Raw genomic sequence first — 26413 nt, 5'->3', positions numbered from 1 at the left:
GAAATGAATTCCTGAATTAGTACAAGCTTAGTTTGACAGTGAAATACAAAGGTGAATCAGAATTGGGAGAGACTGGAAACAAGGAGGCTGTTGAAATAATCCATGCAGGCATGTAATAAGGCTAAGTTTTAGGGAGGAAGGTAAGGAGTTGTTAAATAGGAAGAAGAGAAAGGTAAATTTAAAAAGGTGTGAAGACAAACAGGAAAGAACACTGGCATTTTTAACCAGTTCAGATTCAGATTGGCAAACCAGTGATGGAACTGGGGATAGAGAGTGGGAAAAAAAGAGGAGTTGGGGGTCAGGGGGTGATGGAGGGAAGATGAAAAACAGAAAACTGAGAACAGGAAGTCATTTTTTAAAAAGCAAATTACAGGACCTAAACACTCTCATATTCTACACTGGTAATTTTATCAGTGATAATTAATGTTCAAAAGTGATGGTGACTCCCAAGTCATCACGACATTCTCAATCATCAAAGAAAACAAATCTAATATAATGTACACCAGGAAAATACGACAGAACACAATGGTAACACATTTTATAAAGACTTTTCACCAAGTATTTGAAACAAAAACCTGAAGAATTACTCAGAGTTAATTTAGGGTTATTCAGAAAATGCCAGTTAACTAGAACATGCCCTTCCAGAGCATGCAGGAGAGTCCTAGAACGCTGGAATGGGAAAAGACTTGGAGGCATTAATTTAAGTTTGCAAGTATTCAGACCTAATTGATGCTTAACATCTAAGTGTCAAAAAGTTCTCCCTTAAGCCATTCTGGTACCTCTTTAACTCCTATCCATTAGTAAAAATTATCCTCTAAAACAGCTCAAAAGAAGACCATCTCCCGTGGTAGGTAAATTACTAACTAGAGCCAGAGGTGGAAAATGTTACTGAGAACAAAGAGGCAAGAGAAAAACTTTTTAGAATGAGGGAACTCTGCTGTATCTTGATTGGGAAGATATAATCATCCAACCAATTTAATCCAGTTTACTTGTATGAAATTACCTAATTCAATTAAACTGTCCAGTTAAAATTTCAAAACCAAGACCATCTCCCATGGTGGTAAGAGCCCTTCAAATATTTGAAAACTAATATATCTTTTCTTAATTAATCCTACTTATATATTTGGATATTTAAGATGGAAATACCTGATCTGGGATGTGCTAGTAAATCTGCTCAGCATACATTAGGAGGATTTTGTTTTCTTTAAAAAAAAAAAAAAAAGTACTCAACCACTTAAATATAATAAATAGGAATCAAAATATAAAATAAGTAGATAATTTGACAGTTTCTTAGATAACGTCTCCTAGGTTACAGTCATTCAATTAAGAAGATTATCTTCAATAGATTGACTCTGCTTAGTGCCAAAGACCTAGACATGCCCAATTTTGTATGTAGTGATTTAATATTAGCTCAGAAAATAGTGTTGAAGCTCAAAGTATTGAAGAGACACTTTATGAAAGAGTAAATGGAAGCCAAAAGAAGCAATAGATTGGGCATTTGTGTAACCATATTGGAAAGGCACCATTTGCTTACATATTGACTTGTATTCAGTAGATGTTTCTGTCTCTACAACATTTGACTTCCTATTAGTAATAGTAGTAGTTTTGTATCAAGTTGATTAAATGGACTGCTAAGATGAGTAAGGTTGGGAAAAAGGCATTTTCAAGAGGTACACAGAAAGGCAGACAAATAAGAACATACTTCTTCGTTTCCCTGATAATTACAACAGCAGAATCACGTTGCCCTTTCCAATGCAGCATGATTTGTAAGCTCACTTAATTGCATGTTTCCCACCAGTCACTATCCTCTACATTATCAGGGTTCTTAGCTAGAATTATTATAGTCCAAAAAACAAAGAAGAAAACAAAAATCACAGAATAACTTCTATATGATTATATCCTTTGGTACCCAAACCCAGGATCTTCTGAATACATTCTTAAAACAGCAGTGTTTTCATTATAAAGGAGGCTGAATCACTTCTAAAGCTTTTAGACAGTTTTGGCCCTCCTTTGGCCCCTTCCATAAAAAGAAAATATCTAAATAGTTAAATGACTAATAGGTTTACATTTGTATACCTTTTGACTAGGCATTATTTTTAATCCTGTAGTTGAGGAAAAACTTGAAGTACAAATCTTTAAAAATGAAAAGATACAGTACAGATAAGAGACCTCATCTAAATTATACTATTGAATTCTTGGGAAACTCCATATGAAAAAAAAAATTTTTTTTAGGAATTTTTATTGAAGTACTATTTACATGCCATAAAATTCATGAATTTGAAGTGAACAGTTTAAAGAATTTTGGTAATTTCATACAATTAAATTCACTGAACCTCTGTAATTGAGATACAGAAAAGTTTCCTCATGCTAAAAAGTTTTCTCATGCTTTGTTACTCAATAACATTTCCCAATTCTGGCTGTAGGCAGTCACTTGATCTACTTTATGTCATCATAGTTTTGCTTTTTCTAGAATTTCGTATTATTGGAATCATCTAGTACCTAGTCTTTGGTTTTTAAAATCTTCCACTTACTACATTTTTGAGATCTGTTAATGTTTTTGAGTTATTAAAATCTTGGTCCTTTTTATTACCAAGTACTATTTTCCTAATAGGGAATATACACAGTTTGATTATCCATTCAACATTTGATAGATTTTAGGATTGCTTCTCTTTTGGTTGTTACGAATAATGCTGCTATGAACATTTGCAGCAACATCTTTGTGTGGACATTTGTTTTTACTTCACTTGGGTAAAATACTTAGAAGTGGAATAGCTGGGTTCTATGGTAAATATGTATGTTTAACTTTATGAAGTACTTTCAGACTCTTTTCCAAAATGGCTGTATCATTTTTCATTCCTCCCCAGCAGCGTATGGAGGCTCCACATCCATACTAGCACTTACTATTGTCAGTCCTTTTAATTTTAGCCATTCTAGTCGGTATGTATTATTATCTCACTGTGGTTGTAATTTACATTTCCCTGATAACCAAGGATGTTGAATGTCTTTATCTGTTTATTTGCCATTTGTATATCATCTTCTGTGAAGTGTCTGTTTAAATCTTTCCTCCGTTTTAAAAACAGTCGTTGTTTGTCTTTTTCTTATTGAGTTGTAAGAATTCTTTATATATTCTGGATTCAAGCTTTCTGTCAGAAATGTTCTGTGAAACTGTCTCTCTAGCCTTGGTGTGCTTTTTTGTTTTCTTAACTGTCTTCTGGAAGAACAAAAGTTTTTAATATGGATGAGAGTCCATTTTAGCTTTATTTCTTTTATAGGTTGTGCTTCTTATATGTTATTTAATAATGTCATGAAGATTTTCTTTTTTTCTTTTCTTCAGAAGTTTAGTAGTTTAGGTTTTTGTATTTAGGCCTAAGATTCCTTTTGAGTTAATCTTTATGGAAGGTAAGGATCAGCCTAACATTTTACCCCATACAGATACCCAAGTTGGTCTAATATCATTTGTTGAAAAGATTATTTTTTCTCCATTGAATTACCTTGGTATTGTTCTCAAAAATGAATTGATCATGTAAATTTGGATTAATTTCTGGACTCACTGGTATTATCCATGTCCATATATGCCCATGCCTATTCTTATGTGAGATTTGCATGGTCTTGATCTGTAGATTTATACCAAGTATTCAAACCAGGTGATAAAATGCCTTCAACTTTGTCTTCCTTTTTAAAAATTGTTTTGGGTATTCTGAGCCCTTTACCTTTTAATATAAATTTTAAATCATGTCAGTTTCTTCAAAGAATGTTGTTTGGATTTTGATTGGGATTGTGTACAATTTAGAGATCAGAGAATGTAGAGAATTTAGAGATTTAGAGGATTTAGTGTTCAGGTCTTGCACATCTTTTAAACAAATCTATGCCTGAGTATCTTTTATGCTATTTTAAGTGGAGATTTTAAAATTTTTTTCAGGGTCACTTGTTTGTTACTCGTATACAGAAATGCTGTTTTTATTTTGACCTTGTATCCTGCAATCTTCCTAAACTTATTCATTAGACTTAGTAGCTATTTTGTGGATTCCTTATGTTTTATATCTGTACCATCATGTCATATACAATAAGGATAGTTTATTTCTCCCTTTCCTACTTGCATCCCTTTTTATTTCCTTTATCTGTCTTACTGCACTGGCTAGGACCTTCAGTAAATGTTAAATAAAAGACATCCTTGCCGGGTGCCTGGGTGGCTCAGTGGGTTAAGCATCTGCCTTTGGCTCAGGTCATGATCCTAGGGTCCTGAGATCCAGTCCTGCATCAGGCTCCCTTCCCCCCCCCCCCCCCCCCCCCGCTCTCTCTTTCTCTCTAAAAAATAAATAAAATCTTACCAAAAAAAAAAAAAAAAGACATCCTTGTCTTGTTCCTGATCTTTGAGTGTGATGTTAGCTGTAGGTTTTTCATAGGGGTCTTTAATCAAGTTGAATAAGTTTGCTTGTATTCCAAGTTTGCTGAGAGTTTTTATCACGAAAAGGTTTTGTCAAAGGCCTTTCTACATCTATTGCAATGACAATATGGTTTTTCTCCTATACTCTTATGATATGGTGAACTGCACTGATGGATTTTCAAGCACATGTAAGTAATTTGCCCTAACCTAGAAAGTAAAGGATAGAACATAAAGACATAACATAATAATGTCATTAAAAATGGAAAATGAAAACATATGTCCTAATATTACTTATTTAGTACTTTTTAAAAAATCATCAGAAAAAAATATCAAATGCTAGCTATGTGATTGAGTGTAGGTTGGAATAGGACCTACTGAAAGAGGAGAAAGCAATGTTTTCCTTTTCTAATTTAAAATTTTTTCAGGTTTATTGGAAGTATTCATTTCCCGTTTTGACAGTGCATTAAAAAGTTGACAACTCAATGCTTCATTTCACTTTTTTTTTAATTTCAAGTCATTTGCCTAAAATTACCTTTTTTCTACAGAAAAAGAGCTTGTCTTCAGGTAACTTATTTGTACCTGATTATGGAGGGAAATTGAATCCCCAGCTAAAAGTTTTACTAGTGATTCAGTCTTCTTTATAATAAAACCAAAAATATTTCTGTGATTAAATTTAATGGTAATATTGGGCCTGATACTTTTGATTCTATGAAAGTTTAATTTCATTCTAGAGAGAAAACATTTCGGTGATTAGGGGCAGGACTAAGCACCCATCCCCACAAAAACTGAACATAAAATGAAACAATTCATCATGCAAAAAATAGTCTCCAAAAAATACAGTTTCCTGAAAGGTAAATTATAAAAGTATGCATTTACCCAATCATTTTAAATACCATAATTATACAAGCTGCTCATCAAAAGACTTTTAAGACTCATTAAAATCATAAAACAATTCTAATTAAATCCATATTTAAGTTTCTGTAACCTACATGGTACTTTAAATCAAACAAGAAAAGTTATATAAAAGATCCAATTAATTCTAAGTTTTTGTAAGAATTAAAGCCTAATTACTCTATGATTAAGTTTCTCCAAAATGTAATCATCAATGGCTCTATTCAGAAGAATTAGCCTTCTGTATCCCAGATGCCAGTGGAGTGCTGGAGCCCATCTTTGACACCAGTAACCCTATTCATCTGAAATCAGCATGACTGGTGGAAACTTTACCTCCACCCCCACTGGGGAACCAAGTGACAAGACCAAACAAAGCTGCATATTTTATACAGATAAATGTCTCCCTATCTGCAGAGGTCCTTATCTGATGAAATGGATTCATGTTCATTAGCAAATTAAAAAAAAAATCCTCACAGAAGGTTTTGGAAACAAAGGCCATTTCAGAGATTCCCAAATCGGAGGTAAAAGATGCACAAGAAAACAATGAGATTTGCAGCTTATGGAGAAGGAGAACGAGGCCTTCTAAGGGGACAGTACTAAAGCATTTCCTTCTAACTAGGCAACTCTTCTTTCTTATATAGCTACTTGAAATGTTTTTCATTTTTATTAGCCCAACTTCCCACGGGAAAGAAAATAAAAACCTCTGTGACATCGCCGCCTCTTGTGTGTTCTCTGAAACTAATTAACCCTATGAAGTTATTAGGGCAGCAGCATTTTTTTCTATGACATCACACAAGGTGAAGGTCACTTCTATAATATTCTTGGCTTCATTCATGTGGTGCATACCGCACAAAATATAATTTATTGTAATTTCCCCAGTGCCCTGATAGCCAAGTGATTAGTTATTATGGTACATAAAAAGTTCAGACGTACAACATATGACTTACAGCCTCTATTTCTGATAATCTAATTTTCTTTTATGGTAAAAAGAAATTTACTATTTATGTTTTACAGATTGTTATTTTGAGAAAATGACTATTTAAAGTTATCTTCATATGGACACTTGCTGATTGCACAGCAACTGCAAGCTGAAACATCCAAATGTTTGGTGTATAAAGGCAGTTCTTTATCCAGCTGACAAAAACTTTTCCTGAACTACCCTTGTCTGTGCAAGTGACAGAATGGTTATATTAGGCTGGTGCTGCCTGCCGTCCTCTGCACGGACAGCAGTGCAAGAAATGGTGGTTCTGGGCAGACGTAGCTAGGTTCAGGCTCCAGCTACAGCAAGATTTGCTTCCCCCCAGGTACACCATCCCTGACCTGAAAAGCCCCCAGCTCTGTCATAAAAAACATTTCCAGACTTTTTAGATGTGGAATTGACTTTCCTGCATGTTTCTGCTTTTAGAGCCATGACCTTTAAATTCCTGTAACAAATTCCTTTCTCCTTCTCCTCTGTTTATGACTATGCTGTCTTCATTTTGTAATTGTGCTTGCATTTTGTTAAATAAATGCTAAGTGCAGATGATTATGTTAAAAATGTTTTCTAGGGATGCCTGGGTGGCTCAGTCGGTTGAGATTCTGACTTTAGCTCAGGTCATGATCTCAGGGTCCTGGGATCAAGCCCCGCATCGGGCTCCATACTCAGTGGATGCCCCCCCCCCACATAAATAAAATCTTTTAAAAAATAAAAAATGTTTTCTAAGAGAAAGCACCCTGGCCCAGTTGATTTGAGAGGTTCACCTGAAGGGTGAGGTTAGCACACAGTCACCACAGAAGGGAAATCTGAACAGACGTCGGTAGGTGAAAGAATGGGTGGTCAATATATCCTGCTTTTGGTAAAGAGATAAAGACATGAAAGAAGCTGTATCTACCATGGTAGACTGCCAGGACGCCCGGGAAGCCTGCCTATCCGTATCAGCTGTGAGATGGGACCACACCGTGATCCCTCGTGGTCGGAATGCTGCACTGCTAAGCCACGGAGCTAATAATGGCTGTTAATTATTCAGTACTTACTAAGCACTTTACATGAATTGATTCATTCAGTCCTTACAATTATGAAGTAGTTAATATTATATCACATTTTATAACTAAAGAAACTGAGGCTCAGAGAAGTTAAGTAATTTGTCCAAAGTTACACCCCAGTAAATGACAGAGCAGGGATTTGAGCCCAGGCATTCTGGCTCTAGTATTTATACTTTCAAACATATATGTTGCTCTTTCAATTGTTTTTATTCTGTATTTATTTAATAGCAAATACTTACATCGCACTTTAAATGTTCCAGGCACTCATCTAAGAGTTTTACCTTTCTTAAATCTACTTGCTTCTCACAACAACCCTATGAAATATGTACTATTATTACTCCCATTTTTCAGACTAGAAAACCAAGGCACAGCTAGATTGAGTAATTTGCAAAGGTTATGAAACAACTGAATGGGAGAGGCTGGGTTTGAAAAAAAGGTGGTCTAGTTCTGGAGAGTCCATACTGTGTACTGCCTTCTGTTTATTTCTTCTGTTGTCTCTTAGTACCTTGTAAAGTCTCTTCTTAAAGATTTAGCCTGTCCCATTTGTTCTAAGGGTGAATAAAAGAGGTGGTTTCTGGCACAGCACAAAAAGATGGTAAGTCTAGGGATGGGGATGTGGAGGCAGGAGATTAGGAAGAGCAGAAAGAAGATCATCTGCACAAGTGAACCCAAGGGAAAGGCAAAACCAATAGAAGCAGAACAGATGATCAGTGTTCTTCCGCAAACAATGGCTCTCCTTCCAGGGCTCTTCACTTTGGCTCTACTGGTTTCTTTCTTCTAAGGGGGGAGCAGCCACTCATAGACTGTCTCCTTTCTTTGCGCTCCCCAGGATTCCAGCCACACCCCTCTTGCTGAAGGCCATTCTTTCATTGGCCTCCACACCACAATCCTAGCTTTCCTCCTAATTTTCTGACCACCCCTCTTGGTGGGTTTACTTTTGATTGGGCTGCTTCTGCTTTCTACTCTATAACTAGATAGTATCCTCCACAAACTCAGTTTTCTGTCTGTGCTCTTTCCTCTCTTTCATTGAGAGCTCACTGAGTTTTAACTATCACTATGAGGCTGGTGACCTGCAACTCTGTAGCCTCTTCAGAATGCCAACCCCCATCTCTAGCTCCGTGAGACATATTCTCACTGAGACATCTAGTTACCTCAAATCTTAGAACTCCAAAATGAAGTGACTTGCCTGTCTCCAAACCCATCCCCTGCCATCCTCTCCTGTCACTGTCAGGCCGAAGCAGGCTAACCTGGATCTGATCGATTTCACCTCCTCACGTTCTTTCACCTAGCAAGCTTTCATCTTACTCCATGCTATAGACCGAATGTTTGCATTCTCCCAAAATTCATACACTGAAACCTCCTCCCTTATATGATGGTATTTGGAGGTGGTAACTTTGGGAGGTGAACAGTCATAAAGATGGAGCCCTCATTAGTGCCCGTATAAAAGAGACCTCAGGGAGCTCCCTTGTTCCTTCCACTATGTGAGGACACAGTAAGAAGACAGCTGTCTGTGACCCAGAAAGTGGCTTCTCAGCAGACACCAAATCTGCTGGTGCCATGATCTTGTACTTTTCAGCCCCTAAAACTTTGAGAAATGAATGTTTGTTATTTATTAGCACCCCGTCTCTGGTATTTGGTTAATCCACCCCCAAACAGGCTAAGTAAGACACTCTTAATCCTCTCCATATTTATAGACCCTTGTTAAATTTCTACAAAATTTTGTCTGATTACTTCAGCTCTCAGGGACTCTCAACTCCTTCACATTTAACGTCTGTATCACAAAATGCAACATCTAATTACTTCAGTCTTGCATTTTTTGCCATGTATTCACCGGGGTCCTCAACTAATCTTAGCTGAGTATAGATACATCAGGACTGGGGTACTGTCTGAACATCATTCTACCAAACCTTCATTATAGCTCTGTGGGGTCTCATTCTCTAAATTAGAGATAAAAATGCTGAGATTAAGAGAGAGAAAGCGACTTACTCAAAGTCATGGGGCAAAACAGCACAGGTAAAACTCATACCCATTTCTGTCTGAGGACAAATCAGATCTTTCCCCTTTCTGTTGACTGAGTCCAGTTTCTTTAATTTCCCAGTGAAAGAATTTGGGTTATGATCTGGAGCATGTGTGTGACTATTACCTTCAGTCTTGTTCTAGAGAACATAAGGCATAAATAAAAACATAAATGTAGCATCCGTGATTTCTTTTTTTTTTTTTTTTAAGATTTTATTTATTTGACAGATTGAGAGACAGCGAGCACGGGAGAGGGAGAAGCAGGTGCCCCACTGAGCAGGCAGCCTGACGTAGGGCTCAATCCCAAGACCCCGGGATCATGACCTGAGCCAAAGGCAGCCGCTTAACCAACTGAGAGACCCAGGCGCCCTGCATCCATGATTTCTATTTAAAAATCCAATAGGTTTGGAATGCCTGGGTGGCTCAGTTGGTTAAGCATCTGGCTTCAGCTCGGGTCATGATCCCAGAGTCCTGGGTTCAACAGGGAGCCTGCTTCTCCCTCTGCCTGCCACTCCCCCTGCTTATGCTCTCTCTGACAAATAAATAATCTTTTAAAAAAATCCAATAGGTTCTAACATAGATTTTGAATTTATTTCATATTATCAATGTAGAAAAAATATTAAATTTTTTAAAATTTTATGCAATTTGAAATATTTGAGAATCAATAGAAGCACATATATGCTATAGTCATTATAATACATATTTGTATAAGATTAATGTTTAAGATATGGTTATTCATAGCACCTCAAATTTAATTTGACCAGTCAGTCATCAATTTATAGCTCTCTTCTTGAAGCCTTTTCTGCTTTAACAGGATGTGGCTGCATTAGTACCTAGTGATATTACTGATAGATAACTTCAATGCCAATGGTGGGAGATGCTGTTGAAAGTCTGCCCATGGCCCCTCAGAGCCTCTTACCATTTCTGTGCATTGCAGGCTGACCACCAATGGCCAGCACCTGCAACTTTGTAGAAGGGCTGCTTTCAGGCTGCTGGACTCTACTCTGCCAGTATGGAACATTCTAAATAAAACAGAACTGGAGCTTGAACTCATGACCTCTGACCTCTGACCTGGATGAAGTTACACATCTCATTCTACCACTTACCAAATTAAACCAACCCACAAAGAAAAAAAAAATTCCTATATCAGAATAACTATTATCTCCTGCTCCTAATCCTTGTCATTCTGCTTCCTTTTAAGAAACTCCTCTTCTGGATTTGTTCTCCCCTAATATACTCAGATCTACTATTTCCCAGGACCTTAAACGATCAATTTCTTTGAATTTTTAGAGATTGTTCCTCTTCTTAAACTATAGCACTATCTGTATAAGAAGTATTTTGCCAAAGCATGATCTATAAAACCTAAAAAATGAGGAGAAGAGGTGCTTGAGCCTGTGAGGGTGACCCGTAGAATCCTTGGTCAATACAAGGACAGGAAGCAGTGGCCATTGGGCAAGGTGCCTTTCTTTAATAAAATGCAGTAGGGTCTCAGTGCCCACAGCCTTGTTCTTGGCATATACAGGAGTAAGCAAGCATCTACATAGCTGCTGAACACTGAAAGGCTACTGTTTATTCCATCTCTTGCAACTAAAATATGAAATGTAAAGATTGTATAAATAAGGGGAGATGGAGGAGAGGAAAGAGAGAAATATCACAAGGGTAGCTTATGTGGAAGATTAGAGATCTTGGCCTGCTATGCTACATGAACACAGGAAGGGGAGGACACATCTCTCTATTGTTTACATATGCTGGGCTTACAAAATGAATATTACTATCTTAAGAGGTAAATTATGCCAACCATGTGGCTTAGGTGGTTATTTCTGCCAGAGCCTCACTAACACAGGAGGAACAGGCTATTAACATCTGCAATGTCAATGCTTTTTGTTTCTGGTTGTGGAGGCTTCTGTGCCAGGAAACACACTAAAGCAGATGCCAAGGACTGGGGAGAGGAGTGTGGGTTCCCAAACAGACTTTTAAGTATGGCAAAACCGGGTGCCTTTTTATCTAAAAGTTGATGCAATAGAACCCAGTGACTCAGGTTGGTCTGGGAAAGAGCCTTGACCCTGTGAGTTACATCATCATTGCACATGAAGCACCACTGCAAGTGTCATTGTAGTTTTTGTTTGTGAACTCAGTACAATTAACTAACATGGAACAATGCTCCCGCTGACTTGACTAGCCACAAATTGTCCTGGATATGCTAACGCCTCCCTACCAGGGGCTGTTGCTCTATTTTTTTCTCTTCTTTAAGTTCTATGCCAAGTCACATGCTCTACTGACTGAGCCAGCCAGGTGCCCCAAAATAGTGTTTGTGTCTCTCTTTTTTAAAATAAACCCAATGTGGGGCTTGAATTCATAACCACAAGATCAAGAGTTGCATGCCCTATGGACTGAGTCAGCCTGGGACTGTTGCTCTTGATTGCACTGTCTCAGAGCTTTTTGTTCTGAGATGGTAGTCTTCAATTCAGAGCATCGTGGGTGGCATTTTAGTATCCTTCCTAAGATAATAGTACCACTGTTCTGTTTTACAACTCTCCCCATCTACCCTCAGCTGAACAAAGGCTCTGGTTTTAATAATGGCATCCATGTGTACACACAGAGAGACATGTAGAGGGTTCATTATTTCTAACAGAAGTACAGAAACTTCGAAAAATAAAGCATTACCTGCCGTTTTCGTGATCAACACTTGCAATAGAGTGCATAAATGCTTCAGTTTATAGAAATAGCTAGACCTTCCTGAACCCTCCCAGTGATTAATTAGAAAGCCTGTCTTAGAGATTTTTCTCTCAGGTGTAGTAACCTTGTAGCCCTTACCATTAAGAACTAATAAATAAATGCTTGGTTAAGCATAAACAGAGTGATAGGCAGCGAAAGAGTGATGATCTTGGTTTTTATGCAGTATGCTCACTCTGTCATTTTACCTTGGAGGACAAAATAATATACAGAACTAAAAGTTACGAAAGCAACTGCAGTGAGCAATTTGTTATTATCCACTTAAAAAATGTTAACAGCCCTCACTATGAAAGATTAGCTTTGTGATTAATCATGTGATATCATGATTAATTTTAACAAATAAAAATTCATGATTTTAAGAAAGCGTTTCAAATTTTGCAATTAAACTGAAGACATGTATTGGGTAAAGACATCTAGAGGGTGATCAGATGTTTAAATATACTGTAAAAAAAAAAAAAAAAAAGGAAGTAGATGAGATCACAAAGCAGGTACTCGCAATCAAATGGAAGCCTGCCCATTTAGCAGGTATTTGAGTATCTGATTTGCACAAATGCTTAAGTGACCTATCATATTAAATACAATGCCTCATCTCCTTCCCATAGATTTTTATGCCAGTAAACCTGGATAACTGCCAAAGGCCCCATCATTCTATCTTTTTAAATTAACTTTAGAAAGTAATATGTCAAGCTAGGAGCTTTGACAATCACGAAATGTTATCTTAATCTTCAAAATTTTAGCTTCCATCATGAAAATGACAATAAAAAGTAGTTAATGCCATTTATAGCTATGCAATCAGAATCCCACAAACATGACAGTATATTTAGAAAAAAAAAATCAAAGTAGCTGATGACAAAATATTGGGATAACTAGCTAAATCTGTAAACAACTAATTCATCCTAAAATGATCTTTAGAGAGCAGCAACAAATTATTTTACAAAATCTAGGACACAGTATGTGAGTTAAATCATTCACTTTCATTATTGAGGTAATGTGGATTATGAAAATCTGATAAATTTGTACTTCTTTGAAAATTGCCAGTTCAGTCAAGGATTTCCTTTCAACCAAAATAGTGACTTGAGACATACACTAAAATATATTCTTAAGGTAAAATAGAGTTTGGGTCTATATTTTTCTCTTTCAAGCCCACATAAAGCATCTCCCAAAGATGTTGCCTTATAGCTTGAATAATTCCTCCAAAAATTACCAATTTCCTTGGATCTGAGAGCCCTGGATTAGGTGTGAACAGGGAATAAGAGAGCTACCTAAAAATAGCACAGCTGATTGTTTGCAAATCCTCTTTCTGTTACACAGACCCTTAGCATGGCACTTGCATTCAAATAAACGCAAAAAACTAAAGACCATCCAGTTAAACTGTAAGCTCTTTATGCAAAAATTACTTTAGCTTTCTTTGTAATTCTCCAAAGATTAATATTGTGCCACTGTGAGCATCCTACCTATGCTGATCAACTGGGTTTTACCTACCGTCCCCCCACCGGGAATAGATGAAAAGGAAGAATATACAAAAGACAACATCAGAAAGATGCTCCAGTTTTCTGTTATTTAATTTGTATCCTGGTTTTTTTGGATATTTAAAACTGTTCATTCATAAAAGTGTTTATATGCTTGCATCTATAGAAGGCAGTTAATATCACTAAAATCCCACTACCCAGAAATAACTTCGATATTTGGTGTATATCTTTCTAGGCATCTACATTTATACAAAGACATGGAGATTTTTTCCAATGGGATTATTCTGTAAATGCTGGCTTTAATAACAAAGAAAGAAAGAAATGAAGTGAAAGAGACAAAAATGGGCTTGAAAGAAACATTCCTTCACCGAGTTGTTAGAATTCCTTTAAAATTCCTTTAAATTTAAGGGAAAAAATACTATCAAAGAACTATTAAGTGGCTGAAGTTGGTACTTAAAAAAGCATCTCTGAAAGCTGATAGTAAAGGATATGCTAACACATCAATGGTCCTGCCTACCACTTCCCTTTTTCTCCACCCTTTAATAGTTCACATATATGTGTGTGTGTGCACATTTATATATATTTTTCACTTTCGAGATTTATAACACTCAACCATATAACTAGATTTCCATAATTGTTTAATCTTACATGTTTTTACCAAGTAGCTTATTTGGATTCATCTTTTGCTAATAATAATAATTGTCATGGATGCTATAATACCTTAAATTCTTACCTGCTTAAGAATGTTGTCTTTATATTTGAAAGATAACTTATCATACTTGCTTATGAATGAAATTCTTAGATCATATTTTTTGTGCCTGGAAACTAATAGACACAGCCCCACTGTTCTCTGTCATTAAGTACTGCTTTGAAGGAGTTTAAGACACACCTGGTTTTCTCCCTTTTATAAGACTTACTTTCTCAGCTAGGATGTCCAAATAATTTTATCTTTATTTTATTTTTTTTTTAAAGATTTATTCATTTGACAGAGAGAGAAGGACAGCCAGCGAGAGAGGGAACACAGGCAGGGGGAGTGTGAGAGGAAGAAGCAGGCTCCCAGCAGAGGAGCCTGATGTGGGGCTTGATCCCAGAGCGCTGGGATCACGCCCTGAGCCAAAGGCAGACGCTTAACGACTGAGCCACCCAGGTGCCCCCAAATAATTTTATCTTTAAATACCAGGAATTATATTAGCATATGTTTTGGTATTGATTATACTGTATTAAGTTTTCTCACATTTAAGGGGCCCTTGCATTATATAAATCAAATCTTTCTTTAGGAATGTTTTCTTATATATTTAGATCATTTTTTTTCATTCGTTCTGTAGTTTTCTTCAGAAATTTTTTGATCATTGAACCTTTGTTTACCATATCTATCATTTTCTTTATAATAATTTTTACATCGTTTTTTTCCTAATTTTGTTTGTGAGATTTATCTTTCACAATTTGATTTCTCAATTCCGATCCCCATGTCTTTGTGTTCAGGAGTAAACAGTTGACCCTTGAACAACATAGAGGTTAGGGGCACAAACCTCCTGCACAGTTGAAAATCCATATATAACTTTTGACTCCTCAAAAACTTTACTGATAGTCCATCATTGATGGAAGCCTAACCAATGACAGGATCAATTAAGGCATATTTTGTATATTATATGTATTATATATTATACTCTTAGAATAAAGCAAGCTAGGGAAAATAAAACATTATGAAGAAAATCATAAGGAAGAGGAAATACATTTATAGTACTGTTAAAAAAAAAAAGGCAGACTTTGCATAGTTCAGACCCATGTTGTTCAAGGGTCAACTGTAGATTCTAATTTTTATTGCCTTTGATGGGGTTTTCATGTCTATGATGACTTCTAGTTTCTCTTTCATTTTTTCCCCTGAGTTTTCCAGCTCAGTTTTTATCTTCTTTTATTTCACTGTATCACTTTTTTGAATTGTCCTTTGATTGTTTTCAAGAGTCCATGTTGTCTGTAATTTGAGACTCTGGGGAATTATTTTTTGAACACTTCCTATGTTTCTCTGTGCCATGCCTCTTCAGATGTATAGTCTTCATTTGTCTTCATCTTCCCTTTTATTCACAAGTTTTATGCATAGGTCATAGTTGGGTTTTTAATGCTGATAAAGTAGGCAAGATACCTTCTTAAGGACAAGCTATTTTTTGTTTATTTGTGCTCTGTGGCTTCTTCAAGCGTCTAAAATATATTCTCTTATTGTCTTCATCAAGAGTTCTTCTAGTACTTTTATCATGACTACCTTGAGGTCAGTGTTAAGAACTTTCATCCAGTGCCTCAGTAGTTCTCACACATGAAAGGTTTCCCAAAAACTCACACCATGGGTTAGCTGATTCTCATCTCTTTCCTTTTTTCCATGCTTATTTATCACACACCGGAATGGAGGAATAAGCAGAGGATCAAAGTGGCTCTATTTTATTAAATACCACATTACTATTCTTTTTTGGTTAGAGAAATAGAGGGCATATTTTAAAGGTAGTATCCTTTTTAGTTATTTATTTTGACATGGTTTTATGTTTTTATATCAGGGATTATTGTGTTTCTTTTAGTCTCCAATTCAGATATTGAGTCAGCAGTGTTCTTTCCTCCTAATTAGGTTTTAGTTATATCTAGGGGCTCCCTAGGTGCCTGTGGCCAAGAACTCTAATATAAATAAAAATGCAATATCATTTTCTGTTCCATTATAATTATCAACTGAGTTGAACAAAACCCACTGAGATGACTATTAAACTACGATAGAAACTTTATGAAATGTGTGGTCCCTAAAAGCACTTTTTACATCAGTTCTAAAACGATCCAAGGTATCAGAAAGAGGTAAGCTTGCATATCATTGTCTTTCTAAAAGCATCCTTTCCCAGACCTTAGAACTTTTCCAAGCCACTCTGCCCTGGCTCTAGTCTGCCCTAATTAACTTGGGCAAGGAAAGAAACTAAGAGGCATCTTCTCGGCCCCTGGTCCTCATCTAGAGTGTTGTAATTGAAGACTCAGGCAGATGAAGGACCATTCTTCTGACTAGAACAAGTTTGGCTTGATCTATAGTTTACTTTGTCAAGTGTAATATTCTCAAGTATCCTGCAAACGTTCTTTCCCTGTGTTTCTGTGGTGCCTCAACACACAGGGACATCACAGGTAAAAGGTTTTGTTTTGTTTTGTTTTGTTTTTTAATAGAGAGAGAGAGGGAGGGAGAGAGAGAGAGCACAGGCAGGGGGTAGGGACAGAGGGAGAGGGAGAAGCAGACTCCCCGCCTAGCAGGGAGCCCGATGTCAGGCTCAGTCATGACCCGAGCTGAAGGCAGATGCCCAACCGACTGAGCCAAGATACCCTATAAGGGGGTTTTAAAAACAATTACCATGTAAGGTACAACATGGGGAGTAAATAATAATGTATTGCATATTTGAAAGTTGGTAAGAGAGTAGATCTTAAAATTCTTCATCACAAGAAAAAAAAATTTCCTAACTATATATGGTGACAGATGTTGACTAGACTCACTGTGTGTGATCATTTGGCAATATATACAATATTGAATCATTATGTTGTGCACCTTAAACTAACAATGTTCTATGTCAACTTGTACCGCAATAATAAACAATTACAACAGGTTGAGGAAAGATATTACTTTCAAGAATGATAGAACGATAGCATTCATCCACTTCTGTTTCTAATCTTTCGTGTACCTCCAGGATATAGGGAGGCTCCAAGTAAAACATTTCTTTGCTTTACAGTCAGGCTGAATTTATTCTTAGGTCATGAAAATCCAAACCATGGCTCCTATTGTTTTAGGCTATATTAAGGTCCATGATATTAGTCTTAAATCAGACATAGTTAAACAGTTATAGCCACTGACAGTTGATCATTGTACAAAGCTATCAAATATTTAAGGCCATACAGTCATGGTATTTTTTTTTACAAAACTAAGAATACTTACAAAACAAATGGTTCGTAGTAGCTGTATGGTTTGTAGTACTGTAATTTATTTTCCAGCATAATTAATATACTTTATCTGTTTCAGCTGAAGACTTAAAATATTAAATATTCTTTCAGGGAAAATATCATTAAAGCTAATTTAGAAAATCTAAAGCAGAATAACATTTTACAGACAAACTGCAGTTACATAAAACCAACAAATAAACAAAGTAACAGGCCTCATGTACTTCTGCTTACAGGGAGACCCACTCCAAGATTCTAATGAGAATTCTGAGCACGCAGTAAGAACGAACCCTTATCTCTGTGAATGACTTAAAAGTACAAAGCTTGAGTTTGAATTAACTAACATCTATTACTCAGCAACTCAATTCAACAGACATTTACTGTACATATAGCACAAGGCAATGAGTGAGGTGGTATGAGGTACAAACAGATATGTAAGACAGACCTCAAGGAGTGAACGAGCTAGTAACTAGGAGATAAAGCAGGTGTCCAGGCCACTGCAGCGGGAGGCAGAAGGTGGTGATGCTGTGAAGGGTACACACAAAAGGCTAGGATGGCAGAGAGGCCAGAAGATTCACTTCTAGCCGGGAGTTCATGGAGAAGGCTTCATGTAGGAGGGAGCGTTTGTGTTGAATCTTAGAGGAGAAGATAGGACTTGGGGCTATGAAGGGCACAGCATGAGCAAAGCCATGGAACGTGAAAGCACCAGAGTGTTTATGAAAAATGGAACACAGCTAGTCCAAGGGGAGATGTGTAAAAGGTGGAAAGAATCAAGTGTTTATACCTGAACATGGACTGGGGGTTGTTCACATGAGAAAAAAGTGGTTTCCCGGTTGCCCTGTACATTCGGAATCACCCTGGGGATCCAGTTAAGATTCCAGGGCTCAGGCCCACCCCAGAGATTTGTCTGTGCACGTGCATTTTCAGTGAGCACCCGAGATCACTTTGGTGTGCGGTCCATAGACCACACTTTACGAAACACCTGTGTGGGACTTGGAAAGCAGTTCTTCTGGAGTTAGAATATATTTTTAGGTCATAGAAACTTTGCATGTTTTTTGAGCAGTGAAAAGCTAGTTACAGAAACTGTGGTTTGGATTTGTTTATGGCACTAAATATTTTTTCCAATGTGAAAACAGATAATGAGCTCTTAAAAGAACACTGATAAAATGTAATCTCTCTCTCTCTCTCTCTACACACACACACACACACACACACACACACACACGAACAACCTACCTCCAGATGCAAGAAATCTCTCTTCTACCAAAAAGAGTGTTCGGAAAATAAGCAGTGCAAGCCCAAGAACGCTGCAGAGTTTGAAGTGTCTGTATTCAGAAGCCGTGTGAGACATCAAATGCTCTGCACATCAGTAGGTTTGGGTAGAAAAGAAATTTAAATAAGGGATGAACTATCCTGTGGGGCGGTAAGGAGGACTTGTATGTAATCTGACCTGTCAGTGTGGAGTTGAAAAGGGGTGTGCTCCTGCTTACATAAATCTTCATGCTGCTTTTAGTAATTAACATGGGTAAAAATCATAAGAACATTTTCCACAGGGGTGAGGCCTCTCCTTACCCCTTTATACTTCATTTTTCTTCTAAGCTTTTTTAATGGTGGCTAGAATCCTGCAGTAGGAATCACATTCTTGATTTTTTGACAGCATTGCCACATTTTCATCCTTTCGGTGTTTCTTAATTTCAGACTCTGCATTTTGACAGCTCAACCCTGTTGATTAATGCCTTGTAGGAACCCCTATATGGCCTGCCTGTTAGCGATCTAATTTTGTGCTGGAATGCCTGGGCTGGTATGTTGAACCGATTCACCACCCAGGTGGCTACATTTGGACTAAATGAGCTGTGAAGGGTTTCATCTTTGCCCATCACAGTCCTCCTTAGCTGAGCCCCACAGTATGCAGCCACCGCTTCGACATGATTTGTCACAACCCATCAATAGAAAATAAATTATTGCCATTCTCACTTGTCAATGGGCTTGTCTTCACTTCAGCTGGCCTAATGATTGGAAGCTCAAAGGGGACATTTCCCATCTTTGTGGAGCATGATTATGACCGAATGCACTGCTCCCCTATGCATCATGGCCAGTAAAAACACGTAGGGAAAGCAAATTAATTGGCTGTTTTGTGCCAGTGATTAGAACATTACACTTGAAGTCTGCAGGAACTGATATTAGGCAAGCAAGATTAGGTCGGTTCTGACTTTTATTTGCTTAGTGCAACATGATTAGCAACCGCTTCATTCCAGGTTCGTGCACTTGCTGCTGCAGAAGAAAATCTTCATCACATAATGATGCTGCGTACCTTTAAGCTGATAAGCATGTTCCAGGCAGAAATCAAAAATCTCTTTGGGAAGGAAGCAAATGAGGAGATGTAACAGAGAACTCATCAAATGGCTTTAGAGTCATTCTTGTGTCTGGCACTTTTGAAAATTATATTCCTAGGAAATTCGCTCTGCAAGCTATATTTGCAGAATGTAGAGATGGTAATTGTGTCAGTTCACGAGACAAAGAATAAAAGGACCCAAGGAGCAACACGAAGTAGAAGGTGACACCTTTCAATGAACTAAGTGAAAATGAGCTTGCTTTAAAAGAAATCGAAAACTCTTCTTCCTTTCTTTTTTTCCTTTCTTTCTTTTTTTTTTTTTTTTTTTTTTTTTTTTTTTACTAACTACAGAAAGAGCAAGAAGAGCAAAAGATACAATGGCAGGGCATCGCGTTAGACCTCATAATTAAATTCAGAGATACGGTAGATCAAAGAGGAAACTGTATTAAAAAATTAGGTCTAGGGTGTGGATTTGAGTTTCCTTGTTAACAGCTTTCCCTGCAGTATAATGACGAGAGGCTTTATCTAACAGAACAATAAACAAAGATGTGGTATACCAGAACAAGAATGCCTGACACTTTATTTTAAATATGATAGTGTTTTAGATTTTGGCCATGTCTACAAAACTAAGCAGTGGTGTTTTTTGTTTGTTTGTTTTTTTGTTTTTTAATTATTGCCCTATCTTGTCTACCACCACCCAGGAATAAGAGAGGGAAACGTACTGTCAGTAAAGATCACAATCTGTGTTCCTAACTTCCATTCTCTCTGGCCTTCTTAGTGGACCTTTTTCTAGCTGTTTGTTCTCTAGGCCAGAGATGGATGCCCCAGGATGACAACTAAATCGGCAAAGGAGACACAGTTTAGAAATATGATTGGTGTAGTTTCATGTTTATTTAACGTAGTTCAGGTTTCATCTCTGCCACAGAATGTGACACCTGTGATTTAAGAACACTCAAGTCCCTCCACGTGGTGCCAATGATTCACATGCATGGAACCCCACACAACACCGTATCACAAACATTTCTGTTTACCAAACTCTTAGTCTGTTCTTCCTCTTTCACTGTCTTTTACTAGCATGAGTTACTGTCTTCTGTCTTTGGAGACATAAGGTTCTTGAGCTCTCAAGTCAATCTCTTTGTCTCCTGGAGTAAGGTCACATGTCATCATGGAGAACTCCTCCTTTCTGAGGTTAGTGGTCCTCGTTGTAGGAAGTCTGGCCTGCTCAAGGCCTTCTTGCTCTGCCTCTCCAGTACTGTTTCCAGCTTCCTCTATTAAGGCAGATTGCGTCCTTTACTTCTTCTTTTATCTTTTTCCTGTCTTGGACTATTCAGGTAAGATCAATCTCTTGTATATTTTGTCTATTACATGGGTTCTCCTTGCAACTCAGCTTTTACCTTCTTGCCTTTTATTTTGCTGCCCCTCTTTTTTTAAAACTTATACACACTGTCCTTTACTGGATCTCATCTGCTCACATTTGATCCTGCTGAACATTCCTCATCTTTAGCTCCCGGTTCAGGATATTTCCTTACAAAGCATATCCCTAACTGCATTCTGAGATGTGACTATGTGTTTTATGGACGCAACGATGCGCGCGCGTGCACACACACACACACACACACACAAATTAAAATTGGGGTCATTTTAGGAATTATATGTCCATACCCGAATCAACACTGGTAAGTTAGATGAGAGATCACTTGACATGTACATAAATACACAGTTGTTACTCTGCTTTAACACATAGGTGGTTTTTGTGACCCAAAGGCTGCTTTTTATCTATGCTGTCTATTCAATGATTGCTGTCAATACTGTGAATATGCGTGTGATTTCAACATATACTTGGGATACTTCATATTTATTAAGATAGTAAAGATCCGTCCTACACACATTTGTCCTCCGTGCATTGTGAGAAAAGAAGAAATTTTTAAAAACAAAATAGTCTTGTGTTTCTCAAACTTTTTCCTAATCAAAAAAATAAGAAGACTGAATTCTTCAAAGTAAAAATAAGCAGTCTTGTCTCCTGTTTAGATACTGTTCATAATTAGAATTATGAAAAATATGTAATGTCAAGATTGGGAAATAGCGTCTTAAAATATCTGCATCAAAGCTTTACAATATATAGGTCTACACTGAAGAGACAGCTTTCTCAAGAAAAGTGAAGGGTCTGAGATTTTACCGTGTTTGAAAGCCAACAAAATAGGCTACCGCAGTTTCATAAACGCTGACAAAGACACAGGCCTTTAGGAAAGAGGCAAAGACCTTAATTACTCAGGGCACTACGGGCAACATGAGTTCAGGTTTCCATTGGCTACTATTGCTCCTCAAGTCCCACAGGGCAATGCGGATTGGCCCCGGCGGATGCTGCACACATAGTGGGTGTGTGTCCCAGCTGAGGAATGTCAAACTTAGGACACCTGCTCTTACAAGACGACCGCTAGAGAACCTGCCTACCTTTTGCCCCTGAGGGAGCTATTATCTTTATTATCCTGGTGAAGAAACAAATCTGCTCTCTGCCCTGAAGGAGTCACTACCTCTGTCTTCCAAGGCTTTTTGCTATGCCAACATCTTTCAAAGGCAAACATCCTTGAAAAGATAGTCTAGAACAAAAACTATCCTAGACATGTGGAAACACCGTGGAGAAGTACCACCTGGATAATGGTTTTTTTGTTTGTTTTGTTACTTTTTTGTTTGTTTGTTTGTTTGTTTGTTTTTCAAGTAGGCTCCATGCCCGGCGTGGAGCTCAACATGGGGCTTGAACTCACAACCTTGAGATCAAGACCTGAGCTGATATCAAGAGGCAGATGCTTAACCGACTGAGCCACCCAGGTGCTCCCTTGATAACATTTTAAGTACGATTAATAATATTAGAGTACTTCTGTGGTCTCGGTTGCTGTGTATGTTATGCCATTTCATTCTATCGCGAGCTCTGGGATCCTCATTTCATAGATAAGGAAATTGAGGCAGTCTAAAGTACTTGACCAATGAGGGCATTTTTCTCCAGTGCCTGCTACTCAGTATGCTGTAAAGATATTCTCATGTAAAAAGTAACTAGTCAAACCCAATTTTGATGCATGCATTTCAGAAAGGAGGTATAAAATGTAGTTCCTGATAGGTTATTGGAGCAAGTGTGGATTTGACTGGTTATAATCAATATTAATCACATACATTTGTATATTCTTTTGTAATGGACCATGGGGGTTTCATGGGTATTATTTCTTCATTCAAAAATTATTGACCAGTTGTCTACTATAGGCAAAGTACTAAGTTTTGTTCTAGTGAACAGAAATAATGTTATTGCCTTCATTGAGCTTAAAGTCTAATCATGGAGACTGCTATCAAACAAGTAATACATAATTACTTATTCATTGGCATTGTACACTCTTGGCCTGGGTGAGCTCATTTATTTCTCCCAGATTCTGTTGCCATTTGTATGCTGATGACGCCCCAGATCTATAACTCTGGCTTCTATCTGTCTGTGAGCTTCATATTTTTTTATTTGAAAGTTCTGCTAGGCATCTCGGGTGTTTCTTCTCACAAAAGGCTTTTTCTCTGGTGTTCTCTATCTCAGTGAATGACAGAACCATTTATCCAGTGGCCAAATGAGACATTTGAGCGTCATGATTTTATTTTGTCTTTTGTCTGATAAACCACCAAGTCCTATTTTATCTACTAAATATCTTTTGAATTAATCCCCTCTGCCACGAACTTAATTTAGAACACCATTATCTCTGGCTATAATCACTGTAACAGTGACTTGCAAGTTGGTATTACTATCTCCTATCTTGCCCACCCCTTCTAAACCCATCTCCACTTCTCAGTGAGAACCAACTCTCTATAAAGGAGATCTGGTTAAGTCATTTCCTTATTTAAAAGTTTTGATTCTCGCATTGTCCTCAGGATAAATTCTTTGCAGAGCACACAAAAGTCCTTTATCATGGGACCTAGATTCATCTTTTACCTTAACTCTTTAACTCTGATTTCCAGACACAGATAACTTTATTCACGTACATGAAAGTACAATGTTCTTTCTCATCTTGAGTGATACCGGTGCTCTTTTCTAGAATGGAATATTACTTCGATTCTTTGCCTTCACTTCTCTGCCCCTCCTTCCAGCTTTGCCTGGCCAACTCCTATCCTTTTAATTCTAAAATGTTGTTCTTGTTGTCAGGTACTTGCTGTTGTTCCTACTCTGGATTGAAGTCCTTGCTCCGTGTTTCAGACAGCACCCGTACTTCTCTGTCACGGCACACGTCTAGCATGCTGGACTGTGACTACGTTTCTCTGTGTCTGTACATACTACTTTAAACCCCGGAAGGAAGAGGAACTATGTTTGTCTTATTTACCGCTCTGTACAGTGCGGAAGTACCTAGCACACACCACACTCTCACCACTTTTTAATGCATGAATGAGTATATGCATAAATAAGTGAATAAGTGAACAAAGGAATGATGACTCTTATAAATTTACGTACAACCAATGTGATGCATGAAAAGAGAGGCTCTATAAAGGCTAGACTCCTCCCTCTCTTAGTAAGTAACTGGGAACATATTTGAAAAGAAATGGAAATTAGGGCACCTGGGTGGCTCAGTCAGTTAAGCTTCTGCCTTTGGCTCAGGTCATGATCCCAGGGTCCTGAGATCAAGTCCTGCATGGGGCTCCTTGCTCTGCGGGGAGCCTGCTTCTCCCTCTGCCTCTCTGTTTCTCATGAATAAATAAATAAAATCTTTTTTAAAAAAGAGAAATGGAAATTAAAGCCTCAAATTAAAAAAAAAAAGATAATAAAAAGGAAACCCTTCAAAATAGACCTGTATTCATTGAGGCAAACTTCTGATATAAGAGAAGTTCATTTTCATTTTGACCTTGTCTCACCTCAACATCCTTTCCCGATTAACATCACTCTCCCCTCCTCCAGCCTCTTCCCCTAAATACATAATTGAGTGTTCTTGCTGAGCTTAGCTGCCCAAAGCTATCTACTCTAGTGGCTCCAGAGCTCATAGTCAGAAATTCCTGTGGTCCTGGGTCATCTTTATCTTGCCTTAATCAGACTTTATTTCTTCCTGCGCCCCTTTGCAAACATAACACTGGCTGATGTCCTAATGGCTCCTAGAGGCTTAAAGAATTATTTTTGCATTCTAGGAGTCAAAATGCCCCAATTCAATAGAAAGATAACACACACATAAGCAACTGGGACACAGTTTAGAACTTCCTTCAAATAATAACCTCCATTCAAACTTTCCCCTATGTTTATGTGAGGGACTAGCCTGAGTTTTGACAAAGAAAAAATCATTAAAACATTGTTAATTATATGTGTGAAATGCAATATTTTGTTAAGAGTAGGATAGTCTAGGGGCGCCTGGGTGGCTCAGTCGTTGGGCGTGTGCCTTCGGCTCAGGGAGTGATCCCAGAGTCCCGGGATCGAGCCCCACATCAGGCTCCTCCACTGGGAGCCTGCTTCTTCCTCTCCCACTCCCCCTGCTGTGTTCCCTTTCTCGCTGACTGTCTCTCTCTGTCAAATAAATAAGTAAATCTTAAAAAAAAAAGAGTAGGATAGTCTAAATCAAACTGTTCAAGAGATTCTCTTTTTCTATTAAGGAAATCATTTAGGAAATATGACAGGCAAACAATTTCAAAGAACAAGAAAATAGAAGTGAGAGCTTCAGAAAGGTGACTTTTTAAGTTGCAGAAAGCACTGGATGACAAATATTCAGGGACTCGGGAAGCAAGATGGAATGACGGTGAAGGAAATGGAAAAGAAGGATCAGAATGGCACTAAGAAGAGATCAGGGCTGAGTGAACATATGAATTTATTACTACGGGAGAGCAGAAGCTAATGAAAGCAGTAAGAAAACGGACCTCGTGTGCACGAAGCACAGGTGTTCGTACGGTAGGTACATTTTACGTGGGCCACAGGAGAGATCAACGCGAGCAGTATACCAGCATGAAGGAAATGCCATCGATTGAAGAATGGAAAAAGGGGGTTCTGAAGGCGGCACTGAACAAAGATTTGACCTTAGATTTACTGTGGGGGTTGTGAAGAGTCAGGTATTTTAAAAAATTGATGAGCGGAAATATTGATGGAGAATGTAGAGATATGTTTTTGTATGATCTAAATATGAGGTGAAGATGGAAAGATTTGTGAATTCAAGTTCCTTCTATTTTTATTATTGCTAATTTCACTTGCCTAAGTTACTTGCATTCTGTATTTCTTTCTTCCCATTTTCCATAATCTTTCTAAAAGCCATTTGATTATGTTAATCTAGTTATGACTTTGTTAGTTCCCTTTTATGAGTCCCTTCCTTACCTCCCATTACTTAATGCCTTGACTCCTTTCCTTCTCCAGTAAGCTTCTTGAAAAGAGTGGGCCTCACTGCTGAATGCATTTTCCTGTGGTCACGATAATCTCCCTGGCCTAATCAGTGAACACTTTTGGTCTTCATCTCTGGCGTTTGGACTGATGAATGCTTGTTCTTTCTAGAAACTTTCTCCTCATTGCTTTCTTCCTTCTCTTCTGGTTGTCCTTCTCCCTGTCTGAGCAGTCAATACCCCATAGTTCCTCCTCCACCTATCCCAAGCCCCCCCCCCTCCTTTTAACTCTATAAACCCTTCTTTGGCCATCTCATCACC

General features: G+C 37.8%; 1 protein-coding gene and 1 long non-coding RNA gene across 5 annotated transcripts in view; one reads left to right on the top strand and one right to left on the bottom strand.

Annotated features, from left to right (window-relative positions):
- Positions 1-26413, bottom strand: part of KIAA0825 (KIAA0825 ortholog) — a 365682-nt gene that overhangs the window by 30952 nt on the left and 308317 nt on the right. The gene's annotated exons all lie outside the window — the stretch shown is intronic.
- Positions 1-26413, top strand: part of LOC103672174 — a 108032-nt gene that overhangs the window by 52948 nt on the left and 28671 nt on the right. The window contains exon 1 of one of the 4 annotated variants that reach the window (XR_571106.2): positions 25445-25673. The exons of the other annotated variants lie outside the window; for them this stretch is intronic. This is a non-coding gene — a long non-coding RNA (uncharacterized LOC103672174). Of the gene's footprint in view, positions 1-25444; positions 25674-26413 lie in introns of those variants that run through there. 4 annotated transcript variants of the gene reach the window in all.

This window comes from Ursus maritimus, unplaced genomic scaffold, assembly GCF_017311325.1.
Source record: "Ursus maritimus isolate PB19 unplaced genomic scaffold, ASM1731132v1 scaffold_5, whole genome shotgun sequence".
Classification (NCBI taxonomy): domain Eukaryota; kingdom Metazoa; phylum Chordata; class Mammalia; order Carnivora; family Ursidae; genus Ursus; species Ursus maritimus.
The sequence above is the reverse complement of the archived record's forward strand: the minus strand, read 5'-3'. Positions and strand labels throughout refer to the sequence as shown.